This window comes from Linepithema humile, chromosome 3, assembly GCF_040581485.1.
Source record: "Linepithema humile isolate Giens D197 chromosome 3, Lhum_UNIL_v1.0, whole genome shotgun sequence".
NCBI lineage: Eukaryota > Metazoa > Arthropoda > Insecta > Hymenoptera > Formicidae > Linepithema > Linepithema humile.
In genome coordinates this window covers 31,085,194-31,104,500 of record NC_090130.1, presented here as the reverse complement: position 1 = coordinate 31,104,500, position 19,307 = coordinate 31,085,194, and the positions used below count along the sequence as shown (strand labels likewise).

At 37.7% G+C, this 19,307-nt stretch overlaps 1 long non-coding RNA gene across 5 annotated transcripts in view; it reads left to right on the top strand.

Moving 5' to 3' along the window:
• The window catches only part of LOC105670394 (uncharacterized), a 181,398-nt gene that overhangs the window by 138,374 nt on the left and 23,717 nt on the right, over positions 1-19,307 (top strand). The window lies entirely within an intron of this gene.

The following is a 19,307-nucleotide window of genomic DNA, read 5'->3' as shown; positions in this document are numbered from 1 at the left end:
GAGATTATCGCGGACTTTGCAGTGGCGATTCGATGTCGACGAAACTATCCCGATGCAATGTCGGGTCCGTTCAAACGGGGTTTTGACTTTCTTTCGGTAGATCGTCATTCTGTTAGCTCGCAGAGCTGAGCCTTTTGCCAGCTTCACCGATTCCATCGAAACGTGCTGGCATTCGCGAATCTACGTAAAAGGATACGTGCCAGCGCATGCTTTCAGATGGGACGGCATTGATTCGGGCGGATCTAGAGCAAAATGTTCCGCCTGTTACACATCTATACCAGTCCGCGCGGCATGGCACGACCATGCTGTAGGCTTCGTTGTCAGGTGGTATTTGTTCAAGTCCGCAGTCGATACACACTGTGTATGCTCCGCGTTAACGAGAATCCTGCGTGGTTCATCTTACGAGCGGAATAATATATCAGGCATTCTATTGAGTTCTGATCCTGATGTGAATTGAACATCGTTAATCAGCAGTTCGCTACATCAATACAATTTTACGGGATTCAACAACATAGATATCGAGGCAAATTCTGATGTGTGTCACTCAATTTTCATCCAGTATCATTGCATAACTTTGTGCTAATGATTACGACTATTATCAATATCATTATTCTTATGAATAAGAATGAGTCGTGTTTGTATGGAACGTATCCATGTATCTGTGGTTAAATATCGAAATGTTTGAATCGTAATATTCTCGCGCAAAATTCTTTTAAATATAACATTACATATACTTCAATATATTCCTTCATTTGCGTTAAATTTGATTTCACAACAAGTAATTTATTCTTTTCTGATCTTTTATAGAACCAATAATCCATCGTTTTCTTTGACAATTAATTATTGATTCAATAATTAGCAGTTTTGTAATTTCAACAATATAGTGTGTAGCAACTAATTAATTAATTAATTTTATTAGAACAAAAATAATCCATTATTTTCTTTGATAATAAATCATTGATTTATAGTAATTAAATTTTCCGCTTTCTTTCTCGCAAGACACAAATTGTCTGAGAGACTCCTATTCGCAGGTTGAATTAGTGTTGAATCACTCAATTGATAAGAATAAGAAGTTTGATATAATAAATGAATTATACAAAGAAACAATTTATCTTAATCGAACGAATAATTCGCACAGACGCATTCATTAATATGTCAAACTTAATAAACGTCAAACGTAAAGTTTTGGACATCACAAGGCGTGGTAAAATTAAAGCCGTCTACGGTGATATTATTACGCTGCGCGGAAACTTTGTTTATCCACTCTGTTTACCGGCGTTAATAATCATTGTGCAGATATTCTGTAAAGTTGTACCAGGGTCGAAATTTCAAGCTGACATTTCACGTGCGGTATAACTTTGCTAGCATTTGCTAAATATTTAGTCGACATGCATCTACTTGCATAATGCTCAAAGATCCGGCTTGAAACCGCAAGAGCCGAATTCCCGGCGTGCGTGTAACGCCGAATGTGGGCTGCCTTGGTCTAATCCCTCGCTAGTATCGCGCACGTAAGCAGCCAGTTATATCCGCAGAACTGAAAACCATACAACCGCGTTAAATGCGCGAATGAACGCGAAGATCCAGCATGTTCTTGAGAAATTTCGGATCATTAAATGATTTGCGGAAATTCCTTTCGCAGCGTGATATCGGGAGATGGGACAATCTCAGATGATCCTGGCGTGTGTTTCAGTTTTGCAATATTTCCTTCATTTAAGATGAGTAATAGCAAGCTGAACTCAGAATATAATGAATGGACTTTTCATACTAGAATATTTTTTTCACAATAAAATTAACACTTGTCACAAATTATGGTTGCTGTAAAAAGTGACAAAGATATTAATTGTTAATTCAAGGATTCTTACTAAAATAATTAAATGGAATTAATCTATTAAAATATAACATGCAATTCTGAAATATTATTAGATTTATCTAATTTGTATTTCCTAATAAATTGCTACGATATTTTATTTACATCTCTTGAAATGTGCTGTACAGTAGAGTGTCCATCAAATTTTAGATATTTATTACGCTAAAATATTGCAAAAAATATAAATTTGCGTCAGGAAAAATGCAAAAGATTAATTGCACTTTATATTTCAACGAATTATTGTATTTATTTAAAGCACGGCTTGCTTTCCGTCCACAATGTTTTGATTTTTTACCCAAAACGATTTTACAATGTGTCATTACAATGTTACCGCGACATGAATAGCGTAATAATTCGTCCAACGTATTTACGCAAAGTCGGACCGAGAATGCGCCGTGTCGGTTCGTTGGAATCGCCTGTCCCGCGAGTATAAATTCGGCTTTTATTTCGATAATCGTTGGGGAATTAAACGCGCGCAGTTTTATCGCAAGGGAAGGCGTAGTATTAAGTCCGATTTTAGTGTGCGTTATTTAAATTGAACCGCTACGGTTACTTTTTGGGACGAGCAACACAATTGCAGTATCGTCGTCGTCCCGGGTGCCCTAAACGTATTAACGACTAATTATCTTTTACCGCACCGGCAAAAAAATACGATCGCGCACACGCGCGTGCAATAAATATGGTAACGCGTTTTCGATATTTCATGCAATGAATTTTACAAGGAGGCTAACCCCAATAGCTACAAAAACTCAGCACGCAGATATCTCCCGCATGCACACAGATAAGCCACCCTCGCACGCATTTACGCGTCAGGTCGTATCGATTATCTATTTTAGTATGCTGCGAAATACCGCGTTTGAAGATTGGTGATGTTTTTTGATAACACGGTTTTTATCACGTTTGTCGGCTGGGAAATTCGCGATGCGATATTGGAGTGATGTTCAAATTTGTCGCAATATCATATCGCGTATTTTCCGCTGCGTAAAGATATTGATTTATCTGATTCAAATCTTGCTTGTTCTTTAGAATAAAATGTATAAAAAATTCTTTAATAGAGATAAAATTATATCTAAAGGATATTCATGTATTGTTAGCTGTAATTACGTTGCCATTTTTCTCCCCTATATTTTTTAAATTACCCTGAACATTATACGTATCGTTATCCTGGATCTCGTTGCATTGATGTTATTTTCGCTCCGTCGCCTCGCTTTCAGCTTAAAAAATGCAATGGCTCTCTAAGAGTTCAAGGCTAGGAGGTATTCTTTTCATTACCCCGTCTCACTACGTTGTTATCAGAATTTTCTCAAGTTTTTTACGGTAGTTGATTTAGCGTCATAACGACCTGCCCTTTGTCGGGACGCTGTCTCATGCTAAACACCGTCATTTTGCCGCCAGTTAAGAAATCGCGGCTTAAGAACCAACCCGCAGGTTCCCACCGCATTCCGCGGCTTCAATGCTCTCAGTGATATCGATTTTCTTCTCGACGGGCCGTGTTTCCGCGGTGTAAACGGGCCATTACCTTTAGTATGTCTTCTTCGCTGCCATCCACAATAGCAAGCGGTACGCTTTTGATGGTTTTCGTAACAATTAAAGCGTTCACCCTCTTTTCATTAAGAAAAAAAAAAAATTAAAAAGAAAAGAATGAAACTTTTGCTACGAAGCTCAAGCTTTAAAACTAGTCGTCTTAAAAATATAGTTTCAGTGACGCAAAATTGATCTAGTCACTCACAATTTAAAAATGATTTCTCTGCAGCGTCCTCTTTCGTTCTTTCGCGCAGATTCATCTGATTATACAACTCTTTTACCATGAATGTCATCTCTAATGAGACGTATTCGCGGGAATAAGTTGTCAAAGTGCTGCGGGGTTTATAGGGCAACTTTCAACCGGCCGACAGTTGTGAAGTGATTTATCGGAGCACATTGGAACCGCGATCGACGCCATGACTTACGACCGACTTTATCAATATTGAAATAAGATTAATTCGCGGGGAGTTGGGAAGTAAAAATCCGGAACGAAGTGAATGCGCACAATTTAAGTTTTCAATGCGGAAGCACGAAGTGATCGGAGCAAGGAGACGGTAGAATGAAGTGCCCCCCTCTCCTTCTCCCCCCCACGGTGCAGCACATTTAAACTTAATGGTATATTAAATCGGAAAGGACTTCTGCACCCTTTCGCGTAAGTGTATTGAAAAGTTTGATCGATCACCATTAAATGTTGACGTACGATTGAGGCTCGAAAGGGAGAGATCGTTCATGCTTTCGGCAATAATGCAAAGTAGTTCTATAAATTGCGCTGTGACTGTCCGCACTCGAACGTAAATGTCGTTTTTGCGATAACGGATCGCAAACTAACGGGGCGCAAACTTGTATTACATTCAATCGGAAATCTATGGCACTATATTGCTAAGCGAAATGGTTCTTGCTCCTTTGACGTTCACCAACGTAGTTGTTTGATTTTCGTCTTATTGCTAAATGGAGCCACTTAGTTGAGACAATCGTATCTATAAATATACAATTATCGCGTTTAGCACAGTATTTTTATTGAGGAATTTGTAAATATTAGATCTAGAAAAGTCACATGATTAAATGTGCACTGTAATGTACGGAATAATATCGGCGTGGTGTATATTTTAGCGAAAGGTACATGCAGCTGCTGCATAATTATGGATCCAAAGCTCGTCGCGACCCACCTCGTTGCGTTGTTGACTTACATGTTCATCCGCTTTGATGTCGTTCGTGTCATGGGCAAACGGGCTGCAAGCGTAAAAGCTGCGTGCGACAGTGTATGTAAAAGCCGAACGCACAATAACTAAAGACGCATGAGCTTGGAGCAAGATCGCTTTGAAGTTCTTTCAACGCCAATTATAACGTGCAGCCAAATGTATCCGGTATTCGATGACAAGAGAGTACATTGCGGAAATTAAGTCATCGAGACGAAAAATTGCATCTTCATGGCAAATTTTACTGTTGTTCAAGGTATTTTTGTTTAATAATTAGCTCAACACTGTAACAAAATATCTTTTTACACTTAATGCATTTGAAACCAGTTCTGGAAAATAATGTACACATCACAGAAACGATCACAGTAACAATAAGCTATGATTTATTCAAATGAAAGCAAGCTTTTGTTTTGTATAATCCACGGGAGCAGAGAATTTGATTTCAATACCAAATATGACCGAAGAAAGTTCGATAGTCTCAGAGCTAAATATCGCTGAAAATATGGGAATGGCGGGCGGAATTGCATTCGATGCGCGGAACAAGCGGGGCGTAATGAATCCGCAGTAGTTGCGGGCGTTTTAAATCAGACACGTAATATTCCTCGTCGGGCGTACGCTACGGATTCGGTCCGAACTTGCAATACAATCGTGCAGCGGCGACGGCGGAGAAGCCGGTGAATTACGGCCTCGCCATTCTAGGCCAGCCGTGTCGCTAATTCCGGTCGAAACTTCGCGCGGGCCCGAAAAGTTGCCGGTTGCTTCGCAAAAACGACGGAATCTGTCCTATGCCGCAATCGCCAGGTTGAAACAAGGCTGTCTGTTTTTTGGACAAATGTCTCATATATTGATTTGTAGCAGATATTATATCCGTAGAATTTGCGCCTTTTTTTAGCAAAAACGAGATAGTGAAATTTTTAATATTTTTACGAGTAATATGCATTTTATTAATGTGATTCAAATAACACGATTATTTTATTTTATGTTTTATACTTTTTCTGTCTACTATACTACTTTTTTAATTCTGAAATAAAGTAAAATATATGAAATGCTTATTGCGCGCTTTAAGTAGTAGAGAATATTATTATGCCGTATCTATTGTTTTTAAAACAAAATAGCACACATTATATTCTACATGAAAAATGAAGAAAAGTGTAACGAGAAACATCCTCTCTATGGAGAAAATAATTTTACTGCATACTGTAATTTCTCGTACCGGAAATAAATTTTCGCTGAAACAGCGGGCCATTTTCGGGCCAAACAAAAGGGTGTGATAAAAATCGCTTCATTCAAAGCCTCGCGCAAAGCCGGACGAATTCCAAAAGTGTTTGTCAGCGCGATGTGCGGGATAGAATCTGCGGGTTTAATTCTTCGCGCGCCGCGCGGAGATAAGTCGAGCGCAATTTAGAGACAGCATCCGATGCTGTGTCGTTGCGTACGGGCCAAAGTTCCGTCGAATTAAACTTTCCGTCGACTATAAGTCCCTATACAGACGACGACGAGGATGAAGTCACTTATGGTAACCGCGTGAACGGGAAATCTGCATGTATATCACCTCGTCGTCCTTCGTCATTCAAATTACGTACACGATTCAACTTTCTCCATGGCGCTCACGTGACACGCCACAAGCGGCAATATGGGATTTCGAGATTTTGAACTTTGCGAACATTGATCAACGAAACCGAGTTTTGCCTTGTCTCTGGAGAGAGACGACGAAAAGTGTACCCTTAGCGATTGAAGTCTAAATAAAATCCCAGAAACTCGCGCTACTGTAAAATCCGATATAACGGCGATTCGCTTTAAGACGGGCTGCTTACCCGCAGTTCAAAGAAATTGTGGGATCAACGTCTTAATGTTGGATATCCTGCGGCTCCGCTGCGCAGCGGAATGACGAGGATTTTCGGAACAATGCTGGCGTAATCGCTGGCTCGCACCGGTTTGTGGTCTTAAATGGTGGAGCACTCACTATTCATATGATAATACACCTGACGTTGAGTATAGGAATTAATTACACGTATTATAGGCGATCAAATAGTGCTTCTAAGTTTCGAGGCAATCTGAAAAATATAACATTACGCTTTAAGGAATTTATTTATAAGTAAATTATTAGAAATTTAGATGAATTATACGTTATGTCATTTACAAAGTCGTTTTAATATTCTACTCGTGTTAATGGTTTTTTCTAATATTATATAATAAAATAAGATTTTATTATACGCAGCCCAAAATCTCGCAAAATGATTAAATATTTAGAGAAATAAACTGTCGGAAAATCAGGATTTCTGGTACTTACCGAGTTTTGGTACGTAACTAGTTTTGTTGCATTTATCAACATTAGTCAATCTATTATTTTGTTAACATCGGTTACTAATAAACTTTATGATCTCTTTCTGTTTTATGCCGACTTACGATCAATTCCATCTCGGTTGGTGTTTCATTGCTCACTGCTTTCCTCTAACACAGGCGGATGGCGCTAGGAATTTTAAGTACATCTTAAAATGTCTCCAAAATTTTGAATTTTTTTTGTGTAGAAATTGAAAGAGTGGTATACTTACTTTTGTGTTTTATATGTATTTATATGATTTTAAAATTTGAACTGCTGCGAGCAATAAATATTTGGATTTATCATTAGAGAACAATAGCAAATCGATCGATCCATTAGTATCGAATGCTAAATTATTTGAAGAAAGAGAAGAGATACATTTTTAATCAGTTTAGTTTATTCATATAATGTTATTATTTAAATATTGTAATATGGAAGATATGATATCGGGTATCGGTATATTTTCTGTCGTCGAGATTGCGCGCTTTTACCATCGAATCATGAAAGCAGAGATAATGGAGAGAAATACTTGTGGGAAACTATTGTTTCTACTTTGAATAACACAGTTGTGTGCAGTGGATAAATAAAATTTCCTTTTAGGTCTGTGTTTTTTTACGAGTAAAGAATTACTTTTTTTTTAAAACCTTTTACGCAAGCTAAAAAGAGAAGCAAAATTAACATCTATTGAAAAGAAATTTATTTGCCAGAAAATAACATTGAAAATATAATGATATATTTATATATACAAATATAAGAAAGAAATTGAAATATCAAATCTGTTAATTGTGCACTTGGCTTGGTAAAAGTACAATTAATTTTTTATTTTTAGAAATTATAAATAAAATAATATATTTTTAAACGCATAAGACAAATAGTCACTGAATTAAATAAATTATAAATATAATTTGGATTTTTAAATAAAATAGATTATTTTATTAGATGCATAATTATATTTATTTAAGGAATATCGCGAATATGTTAGCGCGTTAGTTTTAGAATATTAATTTTTGATCGCCACAGTTATGTATTATATATTATCATCTTATTTATTGCGGAAATATAGTACTATATTTTCTTTCAACAATCATGTTTTGGGATTACGGCGTTATTAATATTTTGTAAAAGTTCTATTTAATCTCAGCAGATAGTTTTCGAACTTTACAAGAATTTCAACCAACATGCAAACTTTGCGCTTACCACCATATTTTATATTATCGCTTCGGGGTAAACCAATCTAAATGCTGGTTTGCGAGAGCTTAATTCCATTTTCCGGCCGTACCTATTAATAAAACTTCCATCAATATCGGCTAAACCATTTTTCGAAAAAGCTTTAGTGGTAAAGCTAAACATCCGCAAGATTTAATATTTCTATTGCTATTGTGGCTTTATTGGAACGTTATTTAATAATTTCAATTATTGAATTCCTGATCTATATTTCTTAATAAATGGAAGATATCATTAACTTAAGATAAGCAAATAATACGTGTAACACGTTGAAGGTTTTTATATATATTCCATTATGTTTTCGATTGTACAATTTCATTGGTAATGGATCAATGAAATGATGTACAAAAGAATTACGCTAAGGCCTTGTATTAAAATTTTACAAATATTTTTACATAAAATTCAATGCTTTTGTTCTCATAATATCTATAAAAGCACCGATTAATTAAAAAAATGATATGTTTTATTAAATAAACAACGTATTTAATTATTGTGCACTACACACGTTTGAAATGTTCAATTGAGATATACGGCAACGATTGAAGCAACGGCTAATTGTTATACCGCTGACGTCGAAACTGTCGCAGTGTTATGATGCAAAAATGCAGCGTGAAGTGCTAAAAATCGGTCAGAGTGTCACAAAAGCGGCTCAATCATTTTGAAAAACTCCGTATTGTTAACTATCAGCTCGATTTGCTGAATGAATTCGTATAGAAGTTTCTGCACCGTAATCCGCGTGTTATACCGGGCCGCTCACATCCGATTATCCTTTCGGATTTTTGTCGATTGCGCGCAAAAATTGATTCGGTGGCAATGATGGCCGCGGCTGGAGTCATCTATGTGAACAGTATTATCTCTTTTGATTAAATCTACCTCCAAGCCGACGCTAATAGCGGATAGATCGGGGATGGCGCGGTACAATAATACGCCATATTTACAAAGCGCCCTGGGAATTAATTTGTCGCGCCGCATCGGCCTAGCACATTTTAACCGGCGATTAATTCCGGCAGACACTTGCTTGAGTCGCGCGGCCATGACGCGCTATATTCTGATGCTGAATTGCGCGCGGCATAATTTCGACAGCGACGTTAATTGAAATTAAACGTCTAACGCGATCGCTCGTGCTCGCGCTCGAAGGTTGATGAGAGCATTTTATCTCGGTGTTTTGATAAGTGTTCATTTCTCACACACGATAGATTTTTAGCAAAATTAGGACATATTCTTTTTTTTTAGATAAATATCGACGGAATCTATCATTTAAATTGTAGAAAATCTCGAAATTTTTAGGAATTATGCTTATGCAGATCGTTTCTTTACTTTCTTAATTTACAAAACGTTAAGTGCTTATTTTTAAAGCGCCGTAATTCTGACGATTTTATCACATCAGAAACGTAACCTTTTACCGTCGTATCACTTAAAATATTATCTCCATGAAGAATTCATCTCTACATATCGCGTAAAAGGAAAAAGAAGGGAAAGATCTGCGCCGGTTATAGCGCATTAATGGCCTTTAACGAGCCTCTCAATTAGAGGCTGACCAATTAAGATCAGACGACGTTTAAATTCACTCGAGCGCGCCCGCCGCCAGCGAGCGGGATGATGGCACGGCACCATCAAGAGACAGTCCATAAGTTAACGCTCCATCTGCTCGGTCGCTTTTCGGCTTTCACGGAGGAAATGAATAGGGCAAGCCTGGCAGCCGGCCAGACAGCAAGTAACTTATTATATCTGGCATTAAATTATTATAGAGCCACGGGGGCCGACAATGGGCACGGCGGAGTGCATGGGAAACGATTAAACCGAACGACGAATTTCGACCGCCCTGCTGCTCGCTAATGCGCACAGATTTCACGCGTGCAAACGCGCACGCGTGGGAAACGCGAGCTCGCGCCCGCTAAATGCGATGCACCGCGTTTTCTGTTGATTGCGTTCCAAATGCGCTCCGGAAGTCTCTCGATGGCGAAGTTAAACGATCCTATAGAGAAGGCGTGTGACGGAATACTCGGAAATCTAATCGTTATTTGCGATAAAACCACGCTATTGCGGTGTTGTGAATATTATGTACCAGGGATGAAAATCGATTTGCCACATAGTTTCGCTTATAGTTAAGTAGTTAGACAATGAGAGTTTGCGAAAGTTAAAGCGTTGTTCGTTATAGATAATTGATTAAGAATGTTTCTCAATGTATAATCTAAAATAATTAACAAAGTTTTACATAAAGTAGAAAAATAATTTAAATAATTTTGCAAATTTTATTTAATCTTTATCTTTGCTTCTTTCCGTTATTCACACCTTTTAGATTCTTTCAGTTTAAAGAATAATATATAAATTTTGTTGCGTTTCTTTCATACGTAGAATTATTCAGCAAAAGGGGATCAAGAGCCAGAGCAGGATCTGAGTGCTACTGAATTCTTCTTTATTAAATAATGTTGTAGTAAACGTTTTGGTCGACTGTTCAACCATCTTCAGTACACAGCATTTGTGTCTGATGCATCTGAGAATTAGTTACAGTAAATTTTATTAGTCATCTCTTCTTCTGTTAGTGCCAATTTGTATGAGGCCGGTTATTAGAACGACTGTCGACAGTCATTCACAGCTCATACAAAAGACAACATTAAATTAATCCATTATGTTCTAGCCTCATACAAATTGACACTAACAGAAGAGATGACTAATAAAATTTACTACAAATAATTCTCGGATGTATCAGACACAAATGCTGTGTACTGAAGATGGTTGAATAGTCGACCGAAACGTTTACTACAACATTATTTAATAAAGAATTCAGCATCCTGCTTTGGCTCTTGATCCCCTTTTGCTGTTCCATTATATTGATTATTGTGTGCCTTGAAATAATCTTGATAGAATTATTCTTTCTCTCTTTTAACAAGGATCAACTTTTCGTGCTTTATTTAAAAAAAAATTGTAAAAGCTGCGAAACGTAATAATAGATTTCATGTGTGGTCTGTGTTAATGTACGCGGGTGCAATGTATGTAGCGTGATATGCGTCCGACATTAACGCGAAATCCAGAGTCATTCGAAATCTGGAAATTCGTCGGCGCCTGTAAGACGTTTTAATTACGGCAATTTAAATTCAATAATTTTGGTATTTTGCTCGGGCTGGCGGAGCCGCGCAGCTGTTCCGCGAATTAGCATACTAAACTTTATCACCAACAGCTCGACAAAGACGTGCCAAGACGGCTGAACTAATTTCGAAGATAGAATAAAGTTGGAAACGCGGCCGCGCGCGCACGCTTCGTTCCGACTCCGAAAGTGATAACTGCCTGGAATCGATACCATCATTATTATTTAGTTTTGGGACTCTCGATCGAATGCGGCGCGATTCCTGCATAAGACGATCGATCGCGTGCTTGATGGCAATTTATCCGATTAGCGTCGACGAAGTACGAAGACTATAAATGTAAATTAGATTATTGATATTGATTTATGTGCATCGATTTGTAAGGTATCTCATTTACATTAAAATGCCATGTTCTAAAATGCTGCAGAGATAGAAATTTATACATATAAAATTTAAATAAAAAGATCTATATGCTTGAAAATATAATCTTTTGCAACCAATTAATTAGCAATAAATTATTAATTTAGTTAATAATCAGAATAAATTTTTGAGAATTGTTGAAACTGTATTCACGATATTGACATTTTACAATATCATTATAAGCGACATTATATCTGTAAAAAATTTAAATTTTTGAATTATTCCCGCAATTATGGTAAAATGGCTGAGTAATAGGAGCTCTCATGAAATCACAATATTACATTTTGTAGCAAAATTAATAGTCATTATCTCAAAAAGATGGAAATAATAATATCAATCTAGAGAGTCTTGCGGGAAGTCTATTTTACCTTTTCCAATTATGATAAAAAAATGATACAGAAAAAAGGCAGAATTATTCATTTTTATGTTTTCTCAATTTCATTTTATCATATTATATTTCACATATATTTTCCAACAAAATTATGGATTTAAAAAACTAATATTATCACAGAATTTGTAACGTCATTTTAAGTTAGAATTCACGTTAGCTCGGTCACGTTGAAAAAATTTTTTACGCCTTTTTTTGTTCTCATATTGTACTATTTTATTGTACGTCTGTCTCGTTATGTCTTTTCTCTTCTTATATTTAAATTTTTTAGTCAAAGGAGATATTTCTCAAAATATCGATTTACATTAAACCAATATTTCTTAAATTGCTGAGTTAAAATACTTGTTTTACTTCTAATTAAACGCTTTTATATTATTTAACGAAGATCAGCTTTAATAGCAAACAGGCAGCGACTCTGTTACGATTCTGAGAGTAATCCATGGATAAAAATATTAAATTTTCAAAAGTCTAGTATGTTAAATTGTTTTAAAAACTAAAATCCGCCAAAAAACTCTAGGAATATCCGTTAAAAATATTAATCTCCAGACAGATACGGGGGGAGGACACCGATATTTGCAGGTATCGATACATTCTTTCCAATATCAAGTATATCATCGATAGTTTTTGTTGACTCTAATGTCGATATCAGGTATCGGTACTTCGTCTCGATACAGCGACCCCGGCGGTCCGCTTGAAATGGGACTCATGCTGCTGCACTCGTTTTTATCGTCATTACGGCGAACATAATTTTTCGTATATCCACAACGGGAGGCAGTAAGGCACCTCCGTATTTCTGGCGTCGAGCGGCTAAAGAGAGCGAGCGAGAGGGGAAGAGAACGAGCCAGAAATTTGTATTCAATTTCAGCGGGACTGTTTTGTTTTACTCGGTTTCCCCGCATACATTACGCGGGACGTGCGCGGCTTCTCAAGCGATCTTTTATATTATCAATGCGGCTTTACCGGGAGACGAACGAGTATACAGTACCCGGTACACGCGCGACATTCTTACTCGGCCACGCGTAATAAGAAGGCGCGTGAAGGAAACTTGGTTGTCCTCTCGATGCTACCTCCGGGGACCACGGTGTCCGCGAGAGAAAATGCGAGAGATGCCGTGAAAGGCAGAGTCATAATTAAAATGTATATACGAGCCAAGAAACGCGCCAGTGCAGCAGAAAGAGGGATCCTTGGGTGCACTTCAAAGTCTTATTATTCTAATGTGTCGTTAGAGCGGCCAAGTTGAGTCCTAGTCGCGGGAAAGAAGATGCAAAAATTGCGAAATTTATTTATGGAATGAGAAAAGTCCGCATGACTCAAAAGCTGCAGTTTCCCTCTGTCTAATCGAATTAGCTAAAGTACCAAATAGATGTATAAATACAATATAATTAGGAGATGTCCAATAATATACATTTTTGCTTCTTGTTTTGTCAGATATCATCTACTCTTGCGTTAAAATATATTTTCAACAATTATGTGAAAATTAGCTTACATATGGATCAAGATATTCTTTAAGTTTTATTGTATCATTTTCTTCCGGGTATTCATATATTCTTAAAATTTTGCGTGGGAAACAAATATATTAACGGTTAATGTTGCATGTGCAATGCAATTTGTCGCGTGATAATTTATGCAGATCACTTATCGAAGTTATATTACGAGTGGAAAAAAAAGTAAAATGCATCCAGATATATACAGTTCTCTGGGGAACGTTGCGATGCACACATGTGTCAATATAGCACTATGGTTTCGCGTGAAACTTTATCCGTCCTGCACAGTTTTATCGCAGGATGCAATTAATTTTGTCGATATAACACAACCAGCAGAGTGTTACTCTTGTCACATATGTGACATCGATATCTGTTGTCTCTCGACCTATATTGCTTTTCACATTACTGTAACTGTATTCATGAGATTTCAACAGTCTCCTTTCAAGAGAGTTTTTCATGTAAATTCAAAATTGCTGATCTTCTCGATTGTTAAACGGCAATTATCAATTTTTGGTTTGCTGCTAATATTGACGAACAAATTAAATTGATTAAATTTAACGCACAAGTAGCTAACTGCTAACACTGAGGTTGTAAAGCATATATAAATAAATTGGCTATTGTAAATTGTACAAAATTGAAAGGAAAGAGTTAAAATATATATCCGTCCATCAACCGCTAGATTAGACACTATTGAAATTGCATTACCTTTACTTAAAATTTATCGTATTCGATTAAGCACGCTTTGTATGTTTATTTTAATCTTGAGTGTTATAATTGGTAAATACATCAAAATCGCAAGCAGCAGATGAAACAATGTATTTTACTTTTTTTGCGTTATGCCATCAAGCTCGTTATACAATATCATCTATTTTTAATAATACACACAGTGTCAATATAATATCGAAGAAAATCTTAACTTAAATTAAGCTTGTGGAGATAAAAATTTGTGGAAAAGATAAAATCTGGGCGACAGTTATTGTCACTTGTCGCCTGTCGATTTGCCGCTTTTAGCTGACTTCAGACGCATTTATACTCAGAAAAATGTAGGACGCTAGAATAAAAATAGCTCAATTTTAATTTTTATAATAAGGAAAGATGTAATCATTATTTACGTGACATCTTTAAAATGTGCAGTAATAAAGTGAACTAATACATAAAGTACAATAATTTCTTTTTAAAAATATCGAAATAGAAAATAATAGTCTCTTCGGAGTTTCAAGTATTGGAGGTGCAAAATAATTGAATTGAATTATATTTTAGTTGCAATATGCAGTTTTCACAATACTTTATTATTAGAATCTTATCTTGTGGTTTAGTTGTCAAGATATCGTACAATTTTTTTAAAAGTAAGCTCGTGAAAACACGCCCTGCAAAATAAGCTATCCAACTGTTTGACTGGACACGAATGTAACGGAATTTGCATTCTCTCTCGGATGTGTATGAAGGCGCCGGCACGGATTTCGTGGCAATTGTGCATGAGCTTCGGTATATAATTGGGATGAATATTGAGAAGTTGGCGGTGAAGTTGCAAGTAAACTTGGATGCCTCGAGGCGACCTCGCACTGCTTGAGAGCAGAGACGTGTTGCGGACAGCTCTCCTCGCCGTTTCTCCCCCCTCGTCTAACCCACCTTATTCACCTATTGCTGCCACCTCGCTGCAAAACTGTACGAATATTCTCGATTATCCGGCGCCGCGACGGCATCTCGTTCTCAGCGTCGTCGCAATCGGGCGCTTCCGCCTTCCGATTCGCACGTGGAGAGGAAACTCGCTTGAAGGAGGGATAACAACGACGTACGAATATTAAATATGGAGGAAAAATAGCGACAGAACGCAGGACGGGACTGAAAGGAAAGAAATGCTTTTCGAGAAATGTATCGTTAATCTCTCGCACTTTTACGTGCAGAACGTTCCACAAGCTTTACATTAACATTCAAGAATGTTTCTTTAAATGAATACGACACTGATTTTTTTTCACGAAAATTTAGAAAGATATAACTTGTAGCGATTGTAGTTTTCGAAGATTAATTATTCGCACGATATCACTCGCGAGTGAAATACAAATTAAAGCTGTTGTTCATCTTTCCGTTGGAGTAAATTTGCTTTCTCATGAATGTTAAAGCGATGGCTCTAACGTCATCGAATATTTCAACTGATTCGCCGTCCCGTATCGGGCAAAATCATTACGTGTACGCGCGATCATTACACGTACACCTCCGAAAAGTTCAGAAACGGTCTTGCTGCTTGAAAGCAGAGACATGTTGCGGATAGCTACCACTCCGTTCTCCTCTCCTTAACCACGTTATTCGGCTATCGGAGTTCCCGTGCAAAACTATGCGAATATTCCCGATCATCCCACCGTCCTGATGGAATTCGTGCGCTTGGTGCGCGCCGGCGAAATATATCCGGCCGGATATCACGCCGAAGAAGAATCGTCGATCGAGCGCGCCACCACGGTGGGGCGGATTAAAAAAAAAACCTGGCTGTGAACTGGTTTTTCCTTTCATTTATTTATGAACTTTTTTTTAAATTTACATAGATAAATTATATCGTAATCTCTATATATTATATCTGAATGAAAAATGATAGTGTTGATTTTGATTCTTGTTAATAACTAATGTCTTCCTCCATTTTGCATATTTTTTCTCTCTTTTTTTTTCTTCCTTCACATTTTCACAGCTTGCGACAAAGCTGACTTTGACGTCGAAATATATCGCGCCTAGTTCAACTATGACGGCATGAGTGTAACGCACGCCAACATCCAGAACGAAATTTCAAAAAAATCAGAAAATTTCAAGGTTTTTTGTTAACTAAATCTCTCGTGCTAACAGTTTATTATGATAGCTTGTTTGGCATTAATTAAAGAACAAAATTCTCTTTGTCGCTTGCATGACAGATGAAAAAATAAATAAATCACTTAAATCACTGAACCGTGTGTTCTTCTGTGCGCTAATACACTGTTAAATTTTTGACACTTTTTTAACACTTTGTATAACGCGCGAATGGGCTAATTAAGTTATATGAAGGAATGGTTTTGTGGCGCGCGAGAGGGCAGAGCGTGTAGTCGACAGCGATTGTTGCATTATTAACTTTACGCGCGGTTGTTTCTTCGCTAAGCTCCGTCGCGGCCCCGTAGTTTCTGCTGAGTTTCGCGAGCGCATCTTTCTGCCTCCGTTTACGCGAATATAAAGCTCAAGTCCTGCGTGTGATCGTTATGAAAATCCAGGCGGCGCGGCCCCTTAATTCAACGCAAAAGGATACCGACGATTCGCTTCACACGCTCCAATTTTATATTCCTGTAAAACAGGAACGCCGAACCCTTTGCGAGGATAATATTATTTTTACAGCCGCCACTTGCTAAAGTTGTCGGTTTCTGTATATTTCTTTCTGCACAACGTACGCGCACGCTTGTTTTTACGGGAATTGCAGCAGGTTTCCGCGTGCAAACGCTTTGTCCGTCTATTCATTAAATCCCATCGAGAGCTTGCGTTGTTTCATATCTCTTGCGATTGCGACACTTTAAATGTTAAATTCTGAAATTCTGTTTATGCCTCGTCCTAACTGGACCGCATTTATTTTAATTCATCCTTCTAGCTTTGCTGACGCTCTCAAAATCTCGACGTAATAAGAGAAAATCTTCGTGCGAAGCGTTATTATTTGGGCTACTGGTTTGTGCAGAGGCTAACAACTGCATTAGGTTACCGTGTTACGTCTCGTGACAGACGCTTTTCATAACCCTGCCGCCACGAACGCGCGTCTCGTAATAGATATAATTCATAGAATAAATATATGCAAATTTTATAATCGAATACGATGTCGTGCCGCTTTCATATGAAAGACATATCAAACATATTTCAATTCTCCGCACTACTTAACATTGTTTTAATAATTACGATGAGAGAACATTTATTTGCGCATTACGATTTAATTCATATTAATAATTATGATAAAAGTAGAAAGGGCTAAAAATATTAAATGTATGAAAATATTTCAAATTTTGATACCAATCTCAAACTATCGATTCTAAAAGTATGACAAGATGTTTAAAGTATACTTGAGATTAATGATTAATTTATGCTTAAGATTCTAAAAAATGTGCATTTTAACATTTTAGATTATTTCTTTTTTTACAATATGTACATTTTATTCATTTTTACGTCTTATAGTTAGAATCTTGTAACATTTGGTAAACCTAGAACTTTAGAATATGTACATCTTCTTTACCGCGATGCATTAAAATCTTGTATTTCAAAGAAAACAATGATCCAGAATGTTCAAATTATAAATAAAAACACTGTGATGAATACCGGTTTGCGTTAGATTATTATAAGGAAATTTTTCAATAGATTAGTTCCATCGTTCGCGCACTCTATGAGACGTTACGCCGATCCTTTACATGCCGTCCCATAAGCGTAGTCGACCGAAGCAGCAAGGAGCTCGTTTAATAAATAATTCCCGGCGTCTGTGTGCGTCGGTCCCGACCAGAGTCCGTTCATTCTTATAGCAACGGTTCCGGTATCGATTTCTCGCGACTGTAAGAAAAATAGACCGCGTTCCGGTAAATTTTTAATCCGCCTCGCCGTCGATGTCTAAATAAAGAAACTTTCTCCCCTTTTATGCAAAAGTAGCGTCTAAGAAAGTTTTGGGACGTAAAGAAGTGTACAAGACCGGGGCCAGGTGGTGAGGGATATGCTCGCTCAATATTTATGCGCTGGAAGTCCGCGCTGCTGCGCCTTTCCTTTTATAATAGTGCCCCGTTGAACTTGTTGCTGAACTCTAGCCGATTGTAATCGTTAGAGATTATTTCGCAGGTGACATTCGAACACTTGAAAAGAAAAACAGGTCGACAAATACGAAGTGTACGATTGAATTTCGAGAAATCGATGCTGAAACGAGTTATGAAATCATCGAACGAATTCGTCTGGCCGCTCGTCATGAAATTATCTGAAATTGTAAAGCTCTGCTAGACAGTACAATTTAGTAAGATCTTTATTCGTAGACAAGATGATAAATCACATCTCGCGGACATTCGAAGCCACCGAGATTGAATTCTCGATAATTCGGAGCACAGAGCTCTTAATGCGACACTCTTCGGAGAAATTGCGTTAACTTGCCCGCCCGGATTCGCGTCGCCGGCTGCTGACATCGCCCAACAATATCAAGCACTTACGGTTATAGAGTTAGCTCTTCGGCTGAGCGCATAATTACCAAGCGGAGCCGAGAATCTCGCGTAATTTTCGGGCGGTGAAAATTTCATGGCGAATACGTACTCGCGCCGTCGCTCGCGCGCAAGGCGCTTTTAACGAAGCGCGAGCTGTCGTCGTTCTTCACGAGCGTCCCGTGAATTTGCAGTACGACGATCCGCTCTCTACTACCTTCGTTGCGTCGAACTCCGCCGCGAGCGAGAGGAGAAACGCGAAGGTGGTCGGTGGTACAGCATCAGATGTGTGCTCGCCTTGCGAGTGATGCGCCAGCCTGGGCGGCAGACAGCAAAATCATTTGCCAACGTCTGGTTTGTAAATTATTACAGCTACCTGGGAGAGACTAAGTCGCCCATTATTCTGTTAAACGCTTCGGAGAACGAGATTCATCCCCGAGTCGAATGGATGTAGCTAAAAGCGCTGTGCTGCATTAGCGAAGTTGGAAGTCTTTTTAGGAATTTCTCTTATCGTAAAACATTAGAAAATACAAATAACACAATGCGATGAAATTGATTAATAAAACGCAAAAATACAATATACGATTCTCTACTGTTAATAAATATATGCATATTATTTTCTCCGTTAAAAATTATTTAACAGGA